Genomic DNA, 17,325 nt, shown 5'->3' with positions numbered 1-17,325 from the left:
TTAGGGACTTTGTATGTTTTACCTGGTAATATCCAAATAAATTGTTTATTTTGCATAAGAACCAAATAGCAAGTCACAATATCTGTAACGAGAATAATATCTCCTACAATGAACCCTGAGCATTGTTCATTTTACAGATATTATTTCACACAACTGTTAAAGTCAAGCTTGAACATTTATACTGTATTCATGACATCTTAGAAACCAGAGGCTAAGAAACTCAGAAGTTAAACAACATGCCTCAGGTCGCACAGACTGTAAATACTGAAGCAGGGATTTAAATATAAATAATGTAGAACCAGAGCCATGGATGTCAATTACGGCTAGGTATTTTCCATGCCTAAGAGCAATAAGAAAAGCAGCTTCCTGTTTCTACCCATTTGGTTTTACGTAACACTGTTGCTGACACAGTTTCCCATTGACAGTCTTCTTTGGAATGGCAAACCTACAGTGATTTGCTCTTTTCAGCCTTCCTTCCGCACTTCTTTACAATAATACAACAAAACCCTTTGCTATAAGGTTTGGCCGAGGCTGAAGGTGAAGACTGAACTCAGTGATTGAATGTCTCCCTAGCCTGAGCAAGGCTGTGAGTTCCAGCACCAGCAACCACACACACGCACACACGCAGAGAGAGTCACTCATGCATCCACAAGCACACACACAAAGAATTGGCTGGATTATCCTTGCATTGCTGGAAAAGCTCCAGGTACTTACCAATAATATGGGTTCTCAAGAAATGGTATTATCACAGGCAGTTATCACAAGCTCTCTTTGTCCTCTCCTCTCCACATTAGACACTAAATTGAATCTCTACTGTTTTCCTTCCTGCCAGATAATAAAAGAACACAGAAAAACTTAAGGTAGGTGTTCCTGAAATAGCCAGAGGGCCAGGACAATGATTCCACAAATCACAAGCAAGAAAAGCTTATGGGTGGTGCTAAATGCCATCTAAGGCAAATTTTTAATTATGACAAAGTATTTTAAAGTCTGACAATTATTATTTGGGGAAAGTAATTGGTTTATAGCCTAGAAGTTTATTAGTATAAATAACCACCTATGTTTTATTGGTATGTAAACTACTGGACAAATTAGAAGCAAATTATATCTTCCACCTATAAAATAAAGATAATAATACAAGTTTGGCTGGAGTTTCTTGATGTTCAAATTAGGTTACGTATATGCAAGTACTTTGAAAATAATAAATTGCTCTATAAACATAAAAGAGGGTTGCTTACAAGGATCTTGCCACTAGTCAAAACTCGAAGATAACCTGCTTCTATCTATTTATCCCCCCCCCCCGTTTTTGATGTTTTATATCTCAATGTTGACAACTAGGCACTTAAAATTAATCTCCAGTTTCTAATACTCTTGATGATCCATTATGCTGACTTTATTGATATTTAATGACAATAATTTCTTTTATTTCTTGTGTTTCCAGTAGTGTATAAATAGTTTATTGAATCAGTTTAGCTCGTAGGTTTGGAGAATCATTGTTGCAAACAGTACGAGAGAAGTGATGTGACTGTCACAAGGCCACATGTTTGAGAAAAGCCCTAGAAAAGGGAGGCAGACAGGAGAAGGAAGAAACAGAAAATATTCTAAAGCAGTGGTTCTCAACATTCCTAATTCTGCAACCTCTTATTACAGTTTCCTCATGTTGTGGGGACCCCCAATCATAAATTATTTTCATTGTTACTTCACAACTATAATTCTGCTACTGTTATGAATTGTGTTTTCCAATGGTCTTAGGTGGCCCCTGTGAAAGGGTCATGATCCACAAATTGAAAACAATTGTTCTAGTCCAATAATATATAATTTGTTGCTTTTCTATATTGGCAAAAATAAATAATTTTTCCTAAACTATCTAAAAATGACCATAGTTTTTTCATTGAAGTTTTTTTTTTAAAGGGAGAGAATAATTTGCAAAGACAAATAATTATTTATTATAGGGAAACTAAATAGAATTAGTGTTAAAAAAATTAGGTATTTTCTATTCACATTTCAAGGTATCTAAAGATATAAGCCAAGCAATTTATAACAGAACTTGGAAAGAACGAAAATGTTAGTTAATATAAGAAAGGAGAGAGAGAGAGAGAGAGAGAGAGAGAGAGAAACAATGATTCCTTGATTACTTGTACTGCAGGTAAAATGAGAAAACAATTTGAGGCTCTAATGCCAACTTTGCCATATGACCTTAGAAAACGATCATAGCATCTGTAGTTTTTTAACCCTTACCATGGATCAATCTCTGTACCAGGTACTTCATGCAAATTACCACAGCTAAATTTATCAAATGTTGGTAGCTAATTTTATTACCTCAATATTGCAAAAGAGGCACTTGAAGCTTAGAAAAAGTACACTTTGGAAGGTCATAAAAGCTAAACAATCAAAGATATTTATCGTTTTCTAAAGCTCATGCACCTTTAAACAGAGAACACAGTCTTCCAACCAGTCTTAGCCATGGTCCATTATCTTTCCCTAGGATGTTGTTCTCAATTGCATCAGTCAGTCTGCAGTGCTTTTAGTGCTTCTTGTCATGGTTTTAGGATGTGACTCAAGAGTACTGCATTACTGGATAACTAATCTTCTTTCAAGGACACCATCCAACAAGTGTAAACTATTCATAGCTTCTGAATACGGCCATGACTCAGCATCAGAATCAGCATGTCTAGAAGCTGCCAGGTTTTTGAGACCTAACGGCGTGCTGAGATTGATTCATGCCTCACACATACAGCAATCAGCCTATGAACTATTGGTGAGTCAAATGTAATTTTGATAATAACATGTCTCACAGTAGATAAGCAAGTAAGGAATTCTGAATATGGTTTCACATACATTAAAACGGTAACTTTGAGCCACACAAATTTATCATGACTGCCACCAATCAAATAATGCAAATAGTTTCATACAAAAATAAGACATAAGGAATACTGGTACATGCTGAATGATCATGGTAATTATATTTAAATTAAATACAGGTAGGATCTTTATTGTAACGTATTATTTAAGCACTCAGCTACAGCATCATTATATTTACATACTTGCTAAGATTGAGTGCTGATATAAATGCTCACTAATATAGAATAATTCAACAAATCTTATCAACCCATAAGGAATCATCCTATTCTTTATGCCCCCTTTAGATAGATTCCCATATGGTATCCTGAGTTCATCTGGCAAGCAAGTTTCCTAAAGTGCTATCCAAGCTAAAGAATTTGCCTTTGACTTCCATAGGATTATCTAGGTTCAAAGCATACATTCAAAAATCATCTCACACATTTCAGCATCTGTGCACAATTTACATAATTCAAAATCTGTCTCTAATTTAAGCAGATGAGAACTTGTTATTTTATAATCCCATCCAACAAAGCAATAAAACACTTTTCATAATAACCCACTAAAGATGGTGGCTATATGCTTTTTATGTAGGGCATCAATTAGAAAAAAAATTCTTAAAAATCAGTAAAGTATTAATTTAAAAATACCTTTTAGCTGAAGAGAAAAGTACTGCCTTGACAGAGATCACTGTTCAGGATATAACAAGCAATCTTTCTCTCCCCATCCCTTTTTCTATCTTTATCTCCTCCTCTCCTTCTTCTCCTCCACACTCCTCTGATGCTTTCAAAGACTGGTTCATAAATATTGTGTCCTGTACCCAAAACATTCACATCATGCAACTACTTCAAAGGCAAGGAATAGGCTGTCATCCAGCATCTCAATAGTCATTACAAGCACAATGCACAATGTGCAAAAGTAGGTTTTAGAATCCTTACTTATTATTTTGCCAGTCTGTTCTTTCATGTCTACAAGATACAGGCTGAAAGAACATGGGACTGGTATTTACTAGATCATAATATATTGCATCATATTATGCTCTCAGTTAGAGAAACAAATGTTTGCAAATACAATTAAGTATTTATATTATATATCTATTATACAGAAATTAATTTTAGGAGCCTATTATCTGCCACATACTGTTATAAGTACTGGATATACAGCAATGAACAATAAAAAACAGTATTTACCTTCATTTCTTGTGTTAGAGGCAGATGGTGAAGTCATCAAATCTTTATAAATTGTGCAAAAGCATGGTGTCAAGAATGACAATGATGGTGGTTCATTTTTGATAGGATGATGAAGGAATGTCTCTCAGAGAAAGTGACATTAAGATTCTCAGGGAGGGAATTAGCCAGAGTAAGATACATGGAAAGAATTTTCCAAGGAGAAGAAATTGCACAATCTAAAGCCCTATAGCAGTAATAAGCTTAGGCTTAGTAGTTCCAGGAATAGCAAGACCAGCGAGACAGAGAATAGGAAAGGCTGATTTGATATTGTGGTTTGGTATGAGGTGTGTGTGTGTGTGTGTGTGTGTGTGTGTGTGTGTGTGTGTATGTGTCTGTGTGTGTGTGTGTTTAATGCTGCTTTGCTTTTAGAAATAAGGTTTCCTGTAGCTGGAACTGTTCTTAAACTTGCTATATAGTGGAAGCTAGCCTTGAACTCCTTAGACTCTGGTTTCTACCTACCAAGTGCTGGAATTAGAGGGGTTTGCCATCATACCAGGCTTGAGAATAGAAAAGGTTGGAAGATAATTCCATCTACTTAGACATGGCAGGGGGTTTCACAGTAGTAAATATTTTATTTACTTGTAGTGAAACATGAAGCAGCTGGACAGCTATGAGCATATTGACATGACATAAATTATATTTTGCTTTAATTATGTATGTATTACTGTATGCATGCACATGTGCATGGCTTACATGTATGTGTGTACACACGTGTGGAGGCCAGAGAGTGACATCAGTTATCTTCCTCAGTCACTCTCTATTGTAGTTTTTGAGAAAGAGTCTCCCACTGGATCTGGATCTTGCCAATTTGTCTAGTCTGGTTGGCCAGGAAAGCCCAGGAACCCTCCTCTATCTGCTTTCCCAACACTGGTATTACAGACCCATGCCCATATGTTAAACGTATCACATAGGTCCTGGGGTCTGAACACAGATCTTTATGCTTGTACAGCAAGCATTTCAATGACGTCACTACCTCTCCAGCTTCATAAATTATATTTTAAAAGATTATCACATAGAAAGATATTGTAGAAGCAATGACTCATGGTAAAGCACTTATTGAATTGGAACAGGCTGACAGCAATGGCGATACAGGAATAATTTAATAAGTGTATTGGGTGTAGACTATCAAAGGAAAATGCCTCTATTTTGGCATAGGCAATTGATAATTACTTCTGGGGCCTGAGGGTGAGAATTAAGAGTTCAGTTTGTAATAGTTACATTTAATCTACCAGAATAATAATGGTAGAAGTAAGTGAAGAGTTGACTTTGCAGAGTAAGGGAAGACCATTGCTGTAAGTACAAATTTGAGAGCCATGGAAGTACTGAAAGTCCTTTGGCACAATGGAAGTTACTTATAAGATATTGTAGATGAGGTAGTGTTTTCATGTATGGTAGAGGAGGATCATGGACTAGAACCTTCAAATATAGAAAAGGTCAGTGTATAAAGAGGAAGGTACAAAGGACATGAAGCAGAGGCCAAAATGTCAGAGTTGGTGGTGTCCCACTTTTTTCCAAGCAGAGAAACCGTTTCCAGGACCAGTACAATGACAGGCAGTGTCAAAAGGTCCTGCTAGATGAAGTAAGATGGGACTTGGGAACTGTTTATTAGATTTAGCAAAGAGAAGCTGAAAGGTGCTCTCTATAAATGAACTCATGCAGTAGAATGGCTGAACCACAACAAATTAGAGTTCAAAATAGAATGGTGAGGCAAAGTTTGAAGACAATAAGTACACTTAACTCTTATGAATAGAAAAGAAGGGACAGGGCTATAAGTGGGATCAGGATGCATGTTTGGAAATCCACAAGAAATCAACAAAAGTTAAGAAAAAGGAATGGGAAACATGAAGGATTTTCCCCGTTTTTCACACAATTAGAGTCATACAAATTATTTCATCTCTGGCCATCCAAATCTGTAAGCATTTCTCTCTACCAGTAACCAACCAGTTACCTAACAGACAGCATCTGGGTGTCCTCTGATTTATTTCAAAAAGCATGGCAAGTTGAGGGCTGATACAGCTTACCTACAAATCAGGGCTCTGATAGCCTCCTTCTCGAGTTACATTCATTTTCTATCATAGCTCACAAAAGCCAGGAAACATCGCTTAAATGTCTTTGATCACTACAAATAATATTATGGAATATGCAGACGAATAATTTGGTGATTTGAATGGCATGTGAGACAGGTCACAGAGCTCCCCTGGCTTCTCCAGGCACCACCACATATTCAGCTACCCAGAAGCACCCTGACCCCAAATCTTTGGGCTTTGTGAAGGCTTTAGTGCAGGGGCATGATTGATTAAATTGTTGGCCATTAATGCCCGACTTAACTTTTAAATTTGTCTTTTTTCCCTGCGCATAAGTCAATGGCATCTGTGTGGGGGAGATGAGTCTTACCTCTTAGGAGAGAATAAGACTTGTCTTCCAGGAAGGTAAGTCTTGAAACAAAGATCCTTTACATCAAAATGAGCATATATGTCATCAAGGCACACTTTCTTTCATGTGTGAAATCTAGAACAGAAAAAAAATGACATGGAAGAGGAAAGGTGACAATTATGTAAGTATAAGGAGATAAGAGTGACAGGAAGGGGGACAAAAGAGGGTGAATGTGGTGTAAGTATGATGAAAATTTGTTATATGTATGTATGAAAACAGAACAATGAAGTCCACAATTGCATACATTTGATACATACTAATACAAATTTGAAAACAAGCATCGCAACATTGTTTGTAATAGCCAGACCTGGAAGCAACCTAGATGCCCTTTAATGGAAGAATGGATGACGAAAATATGGAATATATACATATTAGAGTACTTCTCTGCAGTAAAAAACAAGGACTTCTTGAATTTTTCATGCGAATGGATGGAAATAGAAAACACAATCCTGAGTGAGGTAACCCAGACCCAAAAGGAAGAACATGGGATGTACTCACTCATATTTGGTTTCTAGCCATAAATCAAGGGCATTGAGCCTATAATTAGTGATCCTAGAGAAGCTAAATAAGAAGGAGAACCCAAAGAAAAACATATAGGCATCCTCCTGAATATTAACCTTCATCAGGCAATGAAAGGAGAAAGAGACAGAGACCCATATTGGAGCACCGGACAGAAATCTCAAGGTCCAAATCAGGAGCAGAAGGAGAGAGAGCACGAGCAAGGAACTTAGGACTGCAAGGGGTGCACCCACACACTGAGACAATGGGGATTTTCTATTGGGAACTCACCAAGGCCAACTGGCCTGGGTCTGAAAAAGCATGGGATAAAACCGGACTTGCTGAACATAGTGGACAATGAGGACTACTGAGAACTCAAGAACAATGGCAATGGGGTTTTTATCCTACTGCACGTATTGGCTTTGTGGGAGCCTAGGCAGTTTGGATGCTCACCTTACTAGACCTGGAAGGAGGTGGGTGATCCTTGGACTTCCAACAGGGCAGAGAACCCTGATGGCTCTTTGAGCTGACGAGGGAGGGGGACTTGATTGGGAGAGGGGGAGGGAAATGGGAGGCGGTGGCGGGGAAGAGACAGAAATCTTTTTTTTTATTTTATTTTTTTATTTTTTAAATTTATTTATTTATTAAGGATTTCTGCCTCCTCCCCGCCACCGCCTCCCATTTCCCTCCCCCTCCCCCAATCAAGTCCCTCTTCAGCTTGAAGAGCAATCAGGTTTCCCTGACCTGTGGGAAGTCCAAGGACCGCCCACCTCCATCCAGGTTTAGTAAGTTGAGCATCCAAACTGCCTAGGCTCCCCCAAAGCCAGTATGTGCAGTAGGATCAAAACCCATTGCCATTGTTCTTGAGTTCTCAGTAGTCCTCCTTGTCTGCTATGTAAGTCCAGTTTTATCCCATGCTTTTTCAGACCCAGGCTAGCTGGTCTTGGTGAATTCCCGAAAGATCATTACCATTGAGAGACAAAAATTTTAATAAATAAATAATTAAATTAAAAAAAAAGAAAACAAGAGCATCCTATCATACTATGAGATTCCCATTCAGTCACTAGTAATGAGGTCAATCCTTCTTCATATCATGATCAAAGATCATGGCAAAGACACTCAAATTTTCAGATTTTCAAAATACACAATATCCTCTTTGATAAGTTTTCTACACATTGCAGGATTTACATTTGTGAGGAGAACTCTCATTATTTATCTCTTTAAAATATGGACAGTGACCATCTCATGTAAAGGCTTGCTCCCATCCTTAGATTTTTTTCTTAGATTTTTCAAACAAACACACACACACACACATACACACACACACATGCACACACAAACACACACACACACACAAACACACACACATTTAGTAACAGGATAGTGCTATTTGAGAGACTCATGTCAGGGTAATTTAGGATTATTTATCAAAAGGTATCGTGAAAAGTATGAGCATTTGTGTGAGGAGATTAGAATCTTCCAAAGTTTGAGTTGGTTGGCTGGCTCAGTGTATAAGTGTATTGCATACAAGTCTGTGGACCTGAATTCAAATCCCCAGAACCCATGTCAAAAAGTTGGTTTTGCTGTTCTCTAATCCCGGTGCTATTACACAGAGATAAGCAATGGAGGTGGGGGAATTCTTGGATGTTCCTGGCCTTGTTCACCTGGTGTCTGTATTGGCAAACGACAAAAGAGAGACCCTGATCTCAAACAAGGTAAAAGGCAAAGGCTGAAACTCAAAATGTCCTCTGTCATCCACATGGGTACCATGACAAACATGTATCCACACTCACAAATATGAATGCACACACATATCATACATATTCATATATCATGTACACTTATACATACATATATGAACATGTGTAGATATGCATGCATTCATGCACACACACATACACGCAAAGACAGAGACAGAGAAACTACCAGTTTATTTCACCAATGATTACCAACTATTTCCCATTTGTTCAAATTATTTTGTTTAGCTGTGTTAACTTATTGTATTTGTAATAAATAGTGTTATTTTTATAAACTTGAGGCCAACATGATAGCTCAATGAATAAACGTGCTCACTGCCAAACCTGATGACTCTATAGGAGTGTAGTGGTATAGCCACACATATACACACACAAAATACAGATATATAGATAGATAGATAGATAGATAGATAGATAGATAGATAGATAGATAGATAGATAGATAGACAGACAACAAGATAAGATAAGTTAAAATATGATAAGATAAGATAGAAGGGTTGGCTTGGCACTTAAAAGTCCTTACTGTGTAGTCCTAATGACTAGTTTGACTCTTAGCACCGTTGTTACAAGCTAAGCATCCTTCAAAAGACATAACACTAACTTGGATTCAAAAAGGCATATACATATACATAAAGACAAATAACAAATGAATAAATAAATAAACCTACCATTTTCCTACAATATTGAACATCTCTATTTTCTGAATGCAGTCCAAAATTTCATTTGCTTTCTTCTATGTATGTTTTCTGTAGAAAACCATGAGAAACAATTTTAACTACATTTTTTTACATAAATGCTTTACAAACATTTGCTGACTGAAATAGAATTGAAGGTCTGAACCAATAGAGCACCAGAAATAAATTCTGAATTAGAAACCAAGAACAAGAACAAATAGTACCTGTGTCCTACTAGACTTTGCCCCCCCTCTTCTTTTCTTTTTGGTGTCTTGAAAACACTCAGGGATAAAAGAATGTAGTAGAACACAGTCCCAAAGAGTTCTAGTAAGTGTGTTCCTGTGGGCAACATTAGGTCTGTTCTGCTCAAGCCTGGAATGCAAAATTTGGAAAGTCACGCTACTTCAGCTCCTTGCTGTTGTTTTTTTTTCTCCTTCCTCTTGCATTATGATCCTCAAGCTGCCTTCTCTTGCTTTCTCCTTTCTGACTTTCTTTTCTTCTTTTCTCCCTCTTTCCCTTGTATTTTTTTTTTTATTCAGCGTATAAAGCAGATACTTAGCAGGGCAGTTGTGGCACAGACCTTTAATCCCAGCACTCAGAGGCAGAGGTAGATGGATCTCTGTGAGTTCAAAGCCAGCCTGGTCTACAAGAGCTAATTCCAGGACAGACTCCAAAGCTATAGAGAAACCCTGTCTCGAAAAAACAAAAAACAAACAAAAAAAGGACTTTATGCAGTCGGATGCTATGGATGACCTTCACTTATAAGATTTATCAAGACACATAACAGGATGAGATACAATAGGAAGATAACCCCAGATGTTGAACACACCAAATATATGGTATTTCAAGTGTAGTCAAAGGACACAAAGGCCCAGTTAAGAAAAAGCACTGTAGACAGAAACTTAGTATACCAACCCATGTCTTTGCTGTGGGTCACTCAATGTCATCTGGCTTAGAGATTGCCAAGAGACAAATTTTCAATGATCCTCCAGTTCAGCTCAACATATTCCTGCCTGGCACCAGTGCTGCCCATTTCCACACCATTGGGCCCTCATCATTAACCTCTATGATCTGTTCATTAACTCAATAGCTGGATGGATATCTGTCCTGACCCTTCACAATGATACTCTAATTTTTACTCCTATTTTCTCGATAAACTTTTTAAAGGTTTCAATAATTTGTAGGTATGTAATTTGAATGTTATGAATGCTAACAGTTAATTTGAAATGTAATGAAAATTTGCAATTTTCTCTTGTCATGAACCCAAGTCAAACCGAGAGTATTCAGATAAGTAAAGCTGGTGTAGTCAATGTAGCTTGTGAATCTACTGGCATTCAATAAGTCTAACATCATGGAAAAACACTGACCTGCATTAGTGGCAGAATTTACTGACAAATCTCATATTTCTCTTTTCTACCAGTGGATGCTGATATATGTTTGGATAACTTGTTATCCTTATTTTTTTCAAAACTAAGGATGCCTTTCTTTTGTTTTTCAAATTTTGGTCTTACAAGTTTTCACTTTTAAAGCCAGGCATTAAGTTCCCAAAATTGCTCTAAAGCCTCTAATTTGCTACATACCCCAGCCTAGCTTCAAACTCATGATCCTTCTGCCTATGGTGGCTGAGATTACAGAAATAGACCTCCATACCTGGTAAAATGTTTCTTTTTGATACAATTTTTATTAGTACTTTCTCTTCAGAAGAATCATTTCCATATTTATGTTGTAGATTAAAGTCATATTTCAACCCTAAATTTTCTCTTTTAAAGTTATTTTTATTCATTTTTAGCCAGAGCTTTCTCGTTTCTGGGCAGACTGAAAACCTTTATTGCAACAAATTCCCTTATTTAAAAGTACTGGTGCTATGCATCCCTCCTCCACAAATTTAAGAACTATAAATGAACATCTTAATCCTAAGCAACAGGTCTACTTGTATGTATTGTCCTTTTTGACAGCTGTGTTGAACCTACGCCTGACACTTCCCTAAGTGAAATTAGAGTTTTCTCATAAAAATAAACCCCATAGTTTCTGTTTGTATAATATTTGCCTAAATCCAACTTTGCTTACAGTACTAGTGCTGACATGGTCATGGGCGTGTATCCAAATTAAATCAAATCATGATTTTAGGCATTTCCTGAGCTTCCATCTTGCACCCAATTCTGAAAACAGACAAGGCATAGTATTTCCTGGCCTTGTTTCTATTGATGGAACAAAGGAAAATAATTAAGAATTATAATGTATGGTTTTCATTTGTTATCAGTAGAAAGATGACTTATCTTTGGAGGTGATGTGGCTGAGATTACAAGCCATCAGCTTCAGACACTGTGGAAATCAAGCATACATAGATGGGTACATAGCCAGGTAAAATGAAGACCCGTATTTGAAGAAGGTTTTTCATACTGTCCTTTCAGCTCCATGAAGCATGTTATTAAATTTCTTGACTAGGAGATGCAAATGGCAACATTACCTCATATCTTTGAAACCAGCCTTTAAATAGATTAGGCCTTTCTTACCCTTCTCATCTTTTTTCATCCTACATAGTAGAGAATGGTCTTGGTACACAGCTTCTTTTGATCATGCAGATAAGTAGAATACCTCAAGCATGATAGAACAACAAGTTTACTGAGGCCCAGGGCCACTGTTGACCTATGGCAATGAGGCTGTGAACTCTTCATGCAACTCTGGACTCACTAGCCCCAGGTAGTCACTTGAAATCAAAGCAAGCTTTCTTATTTTAGCAGAACCTGTAACTTAAAATTCGAATTAGATGGAAACTTGGCAATGTGTATAAAAATGGATTGAAGTTTATAGCAATTTATTCTCAGATATCCAAGAAACCACATATACAGTGCCACCATTTGTGTGTATATATATATAAAACTTTAGTGTCTGAACCTTGTATAGCGTTCTTTGGAAGAACCTCATCTAATTATCCTTGGTTGAAGGTCTCATACATACTCATTCCATAGAGAAAACATATAGAACCATCAACCTACTTTCAAGCATTGCAGCTACAACATTCGGAAGTGATAAAATAAATTATGACAACATTCCAATGCTTCAGTGTTCCTCTTCGAGGCTTTCAAAATCCTTGATGTTGTTAAACAACAGGAAATATCTACTGAAGGAGCTTCTGAGGTTTGTTGGCAGTGCTGCTTTTATGATGACACTCACACAGCTTTACTTCTGTGTGACATCTGCAGGGCCCAGTGATGCCAGCTTATTCAATATGCTTTGTGTATTACCACAATGTCCTGAGGTAGAGTTCCTCTTGGTGAAACACTGTTCCTTCTCTCAACAGTATACACTATTCTTCCTGCAAAACTGCTAGATGAAGAAAGCTAGCTTGTTCTATAACTAGTTTAATCACTGTTGGATAACTAAAGCCAAGCTGACCTCAGGGAATAAAATGACTTACTTGTTGTAAGGCCACTCATAATGTGTAAGCAAGCATGATCAACTCATTGGTTCCCCAGAACAAAGTTTGGTGAACTCATACATTGGTTTGTCGTTGGAACTTTAGAAGGAGAGGGTAGACCTTGTTCACAACACTTGTAGTTGAATGATGCCCCCAGAGGGTGTGGCCATGAGCCATTCTAAACAATGAGTACCTCCTATCTTCCCAAACTATTTCACACCTTGAAAGTGAGACACTCATTCTTCAAGATCTCTTTAGCCCTCCTCATTCGCTTGAAACTTACTATATGAAGACAGTGAGGCAAACATAAAAAATTACAAATGCATACTTGTCTTCTACCAATCTACTTTGCCTCCAGCTTATGATTTTAAGTATTGCAAGTAATTATTTTTCAGCTTGGAAAAACTTTTAGTTCACAGACCTATTTTCTTTTCCCAGTACATGGGTCAGATTTTTCCTTACTTCTATCTTTATTCCATCCAGACCATTTTGCATTCCCTCCCAAACTCAGGTGTCCACTGCCTGTTTGATCATAACTTTTAAAAATATAGAGGTCTCTTCTTTCGTAAAGAAAAAACAGAGGGGGAGTGAAACTGGGGAAGAGGGGAGTTTGGGGGGAGTGGGGAGGAGTGGAAGGAGGGGAAATTGAGAGGAGAATCTATTTTCAATAAAATAAAAATTACCACATTCCTATGTAAATCTAACTTATATTTCCTCTGTTCCTGAACCTAAACAGGTAATTGTTGATGAAAGGAGTCTCACTGTAGATGAGTTCCATGGTAAATGTATAACATGCAAGGTTAAATTAGCCCACTCAAAAGCCTTACTACATGTCTCTGTCCAATCTGCTTCATTTTTTTGTAAGTACAAAGCTCTCCAACTCTCTTCAGTCCTCTTATTCCCCTTCATCCTTCACATGCTGAGCACATGCCGGTGATTTTGCATTAAAAGCATGACTCAGTGATGCTGAGCAATGACTCAAGTCAGTAAAGTGCCTGCTGTGAACACTTGTGGATCTGAGTCTGACTCTCCAGCACCAATGAAGAAGCTGGGCATGGCCATGCATGTCTATCACTTTAGTGCATAGGATGGGGAGCAGAGACAAGCAGATCTCTAAAGCTCATTGTATAACCATTCTTAACAAACTAGTGAGCTCTGAGTTCAGTGAACGAGCATGTCTCCAACGACAAGGAGAAAGCAATCGTTGAAGACACCTGCTGTCAAGCTCTGGCCAACACATACATATGCACAGTACAATGCCCATATATTTGTATGAACATAATATACACTATACATACCAAAAAATTGAAATTATCAAGATAGATAATTCCTGCATCATTCCAATTTGTAAGAACCTTTTTCTAGAGCCAGGCGGTGGTGGTGCACACCTTTAATCCCAGCACTCAGGAGGCGGAGACATGCAGATCAAGAACCTTTCTTTAGTGTTTTCCAAGTCTCTCCTGTTATTATAAAGGAGATAAATTTCTACCAAGTAATGTAAAAGTCCTCATATATGCTCACATTTGTTGATATTGCCTGAAATATTACAGTAGTTTCTTTCATTCTTTCTGGGTGATACTGAAGGTGGAAACTTAATAGCCCTTAAATGTCTCTCTGAATTTGCTCTGTGCATCATGCCAACTCTTTCCACTGTGTAAGCAAACTGTATAGAGTTGGTTTGAAAATGTGAACCAATTACGTAACTTCTGAGCTGAGAATTACCATTGTTCCCTTCTTATTTTATAATTTATGAGTAAAGATCAGAATCCTTGTTTGTATTCATGGCTCTTAATATTATAGCACATGTTTAGTTTTACAGCTACTTTTTAGGAACCGGTGTACTTGTGTTATACCCTCAGACTACAAGGGCTATATATGTTTTTTATCCTCCAAAGATTTTTGGACAAGTCTTCAGACTTCCAATGCAAGACAAAGTTGCCAATGAAGTATTCTAATTATCTTTGTACTTGCACAATGTCACTAAAGGATTTGTCTCTGTAAGATTCCTTAAGTTGTATAAATACTAGACTTATCAAAGAAAGAGAGAGAGTGAAAAGCATGTATTTCCTGTGGCAGAGCTAAGCTTGTCTTATGGAGATATTCTTAAAATACACTCATCATCAATGCTTTAAAAATACATATGGATAAGGTCATTCAATTTTCTCTGTTTCAAAGAACATGAGCTACCTAAAGATATGAATACTCAAAACATCTTCATTTCCCCTGCTTAATCTGTGATACTGTAACTTCCCAAGCCACAATTCTATGTCATTCTACATTCCTTCCACTTACTTATCCCCACCACAATTTTATCAGCGTGTGTCATATAAGAAAGATTCTCTTCTTAACTACTTTTGTGTTTCATCTGTATTACCACATACTTCCCTGAAATGCTGCTAGTGACAAGCCTTCAGAGTCTTTTGACTGATCAACTACTATAACTGATGAATATACTTTCCATGTTACAATATATTAAGTTCATTCAGACCATTCTCCCTACTGTAGTTGCTGCAAACTATGAAAAGTTCAGATAAGTACAAACTCTCCCAAAGACTTCCCATTGCTTTATTGAATGATTTATAATGATAATTCCCCCTTGGATGCATAAGCATCTCTAAGCATATTACTTCTGCAACTCTCTTAATATTAATACAGCACAGCATTGTGGGATACATAGATACATACTGATGTAATCACACTTGACTAATAAAGTAACTGGAGGCACAAACATGCTACATGAGTATCTTGGAGTCTCATTAGTTAGCAAGTGATGAAGCTGAGACAGAAAGTCAGCTGGTTCTTCAGGACTTTGCCTTTAAGCTCTATGCTGCTACTGTCTCTAGAAAATAATAAACAATGTACATATATATGTACAGAACATTAATGGTTAAGGAAGAGAAGGCTTTGAATTTGAGAGAAAATGATTGGGGCATGTGATAAGTTTGAGGGGGAGACAGAGAAGTGTCAATAATGTAAATTCAGTACCTGTATATGCAATTCTCAATAAAAAAACCACACCCACAATTTTAAGAACGTAAATATAGGAATACAATTTTAAAAACCTTCAGCATGGCAATCAAGGCTTTCCACTCTCTGGAGCCTACTAGCGAATTCAGTCTCCTATCCTGTACTGTCTTGCTTTGTCCCTAAGCCTTTGTCCAAGCAGTATCATTAAAATCAATTATGGTTTACGAAACTTCATCATGAACAGATGACTAATGACGTTTAGGGGAGGTAGTAAATAGAGAATTCTGTTTGATTTTATGCTTGTGCAAATTATTCAGTAGTAATAATGATATTCTAAACAGACCCTAGTACCCTCACTTTTGGGTATCAGACTATTGAAACAATAATCTTCATGGGACTGGAATTTCCCCCAGAAATCTCATGTCGGGTAAGGAAAAAGGCTGAAGCATAGTGCCAGTCAGATGAGGAACTCTTCTCCCAGAAAGATGTTTTACATACTTCTGATGACCTGACTGAGTACCCTGCAGGAGACAGTGGATCCCAGATAAGGATGGGCCAATAATTCATAAAATCACAGCTTATCCAGAATTATTGAGTTATGCATACCCTTTGCCTTATGTTTAAAACTAAGTCTCCTGCCAGGACCCTAAAGATAGTCTTGAAGGGGGGAAAGGGACCCAAAATTTTTGTATCTCTTGCAAATGTAGCCACCATTAAAGATATGTTTTTTTGTCCTTCATTATTACTTGTCTCTTTAATTGACCTATGGAGGGCAAGTTGCCAAGCATAGCTTGTGGTGCTGTCAGGAACCAGGCTCTGATCCTAACACTAGTAAGACTTGCTCTTCCAGACGAAAGTATGTACATCTCTTCTGTATTCTGGACCAAACTAAAGAGAAATAAAATTGCCATATTTTTAAAGCACTTTTCATTTAGTAAACAACCTTCTCAAATACTGAGTATGTGGACTTAGAGTGCTAACTGCTCTTACAGAGGACACAGATTTGATTCCCAGTACGTACAGAGTGGCTAATGGTCTATAAGTCCACTCCTGTGAGATTCAACTCCCTCTTCTGACCTCCCATGAGCATGGCATGCAAGCAAAAATACTCATACACATTAAAAAGAAAACACATCTAAAATACAGCTAAGTATGTGGACAAAGATAAGAGTTCTTTCTGTTTATTTGTCATTCTCCCCTATTTCAAGGAGATAAGTGGGGCGATCATTCCTTACCTGACTGGATACCCCCCCCACCATGATTGCCAGAACCCAAATTAACAATATGAAAACCCAAGGTGACAAGAAAAATAGCATGCTTGGCAAAGTCAGTAAGGGTCTTAAGGGAACAGGTGAAATTATTTTTAGAATACTAAGAGGAAAGAGAGTGGCATATTTCTTTTATTGATTTTTATTGAGCTCTACATTTTTCTCTGCTCCCCTTTCTACCTCTCCCCTCCCTCATCAACCCTCCCCCAAGGTCCCCATGTTTCCAATTTACTCAGGAGAGCTTGT

This window comes from Microtus ochrogaster, unplaced genomic scaffold, assembly GCF_000317375.1.
Source record: "Microtus ochrogaster isolate Prairie Vole_2 unplaced genomic scaffold, MicOch1.0 UNK34, whole genome shotgun sequence".
Taxonomy (NCBI): domain Eukaryota; kingdom Metazoa; phylum Chordata; class Mammalia; order Rodentia; family Cricetidae; genus Microtus; species Microtus ochrogaster.
The sequence above is the reverse complement of the archived record's forward strand: the minus strand, read 5'-3'. Positions refer to the sequence as shown.